We start from the raw sequence: 2500 nt of genomic DNA on the forward strand, positions 1-2500 counted from the left end.
GGGCGGTAAAAAAATCGTCAAAAAAAATCGGCACGGTGTAAATTCACCAAATTTGGAGGATGGAAAGTTCTTATTTTTCTAGAGGTTGTTGCAAAAAACGGCGTCAAAATTCGACCTCTAGAGCACTTTCCTTTAGTATGTCTCCTCACGGAAAAGGACGTCTACCCGTGGCACTTTGGTAATGGCTCGGCAGCCTATTATAGGGGGGAGGGGTGTCGTGATGCTGAAACTCGAGTTGCCCAAAGGCTTGCTGGGCGCAATGCCAGCAAGATGCACGTTGCCTTGCCATCCCCTAGGCACACTAGCAAGCACGTTGTGGTTGTGGTGTGCCGCCGGGCTCCCCCGCCCCCCACGGAGGCACCCGCCGTTGCAACGATGGCTCGGAGCGTTGCAACGGAGGAGCCAAATTTTCATATCTCAGAATTGGCTCGTGCATTTTTCGTGAAATTTTGAGGGAACCTTGGTAATATTATGTGAAGGCTGCACAAAAAAATCCAGGTCAAAAATCGCAGGTTTGCTCCGTTTTTCATTTTTTTTGAATTTCCGGCATTCCGGGCGGTAAAAAAATCGTCAAAAAAAATCGGCACGGTGTAAATTCACCAAATTTGGAGGATGGAAAGATCTTATTTTTCTAGAGGTTGTTGCAAAAAACGGCGTCAAAATTCGACCTCTAGAGCACTTTCCTTGAGTATGTCTCCTCACGGAAAAGGACGTCTACCCGTGGCACTTTGGTAATGGCTCGGCAGCCTATTATAGGGGGGAGGGGTGTCGTGATGCTGAAACTCGAGTTGCCCAAAGGCTTGCTGGGCGCAATGCCAGCAAGATGCACGTTGCCTTGCCATCCCCTAGGCACACTAGCAAGCACGTTGTGGTTGTGGTGTGCCGCCGGGCTCCCCCGCCCCCCACGGAGGCACCCGCCGTTGCAACGATGGCTCGGAGCGTTGCAACGGAGGAGCCAAATTTTCATATCTCAGAATTGGCTCGTGCATTTTTCGTGAAATTTTGAGGGAACCTTGGTAATATTATGTGAAGGCTGCACAAAAAAATCCAGGTCAAAAATCGCAGGTTTGCTCCGTTTTTCATTTTTTTTGAATTTCCGGCATTCCGGGCGGTAAAAAAATCGTCAAAAAAAATCGGCACGGTGTAAATTCACCAAATTTGGAGGATGGAAAGTTCTTATTTTTCTAGAGGTTGTTGCAAAAAACGGCGTCAAAATTCGACCTCTAGAGCACTTTCCTTTAGTATGTCTCCTCACGGAAAAGGACGTCTACCCGTGGCACTTTGGTAATGGCTCGGCAGCCTATTATAGGGGGGAGGGGTGTCGTGATGCTGAAACTCGAGTTGCCCAAAGGCTTGCTGGGCGCAATGCCAGCAAGATGCACGTTGCCTTGCCATCCCCTAGGCACACTAGCAAGCACGTTGTGGTTGTGGTGTGCCGCCGGGCTCCCCCGCCCCCCACGGAGGCACCCGCCGTTGCAACGATGGCTCGGAGCGTTGCAACGGAGGAGCCAAATTTTCATATCTCAGAATTGGCTCGTGCATTTTTCGTGAAATTTTGAGGGAACCTTGGTAATATTATGTGAAGGCTGCACAAAAAAATCCAGGTCAAAAATCGCAGGTTTGCTCCGTTTTTCATTTTTTTTGAATTTCCGGCATTCCGGGCGGTAAAAAAATCGTCAAAAAAAATCGGCACGGTGTAAATTCACCAAATTTGGAGGATGGAAAGATCTTATTTTTCTAGAGGTTGTTGCAAAAAACGGCGTCAAAATTCGACCTCTAGAGCACTTTCCTTTAGTATGTCTCCTCACGGAAAAGGACGTCTACCCGTGGCACTTTGGTAATGGCTCGGCAGCCTATTATAGGGGGGAGGGGTGTCGTGATGCTGAAACTCGAGTTGCCCAAAGGCTTGCTGGGCGCAATGCCAGCAAGATGCACGTTGCCTTGCCATCCCCTAGGCACACTAGCAAGCACGTTGTGGTTGTGGTGTGCCGCCGGGCTCCCCCGCCCCCCACGGAGGCACCCGCCGTTGCAACGATGGCTCGGAGCGTTGCAACGGAGGAGCCAAATTTTCATATCTCAGAATTGGCTCGTGCATTTTTCGTGAAATTTTGAGGGAACCTTGGTAATATTATGTGAAGGCTGCACAAAAAAATCCAGGTCAAAAATCGCAGGTTTGCTCCGTTTTTCATTTTTTTTGAATTTCCGGCATTCCGGGCGGTAAAAAAATCGTCAAAAAAAATCGGCACGGTGTAAATTCACCAAATTTGGAGGATGGAAAGATCTTATTTTTCTAGAGGTTGTTGCAAAAAACGGCGTCAAAATTCGACCTCTAGAGCACTTTCCTTTAGTATGTCTCCTCACGGAAAAGGACGTCTACCCGTGGCACTTTGGTAATGGCTCGGCAGCCTATTATAGGGGGGAGGGGTGTCGTGATGCTGAAACTCGAGTTGCCCAAAGGCTTGCTGGGCGCAATGCCAGCAAGATGCACGTTGCCTTGCCA

Source organism: Arachis ipaensis, chromosome B7 (assembly GCF_059453495.1).
Source record: "Arachis ipaensis isolate K30076 ecotype BB chromosome B7, ASM5945349v1, whole genome shotgun sequence".
NCBI lineage: Eukaryota > Viridiplantae > Streptophyta > Magnoliopsida > Fabales > Fabaceae > Arachis > Arachis ipaensis.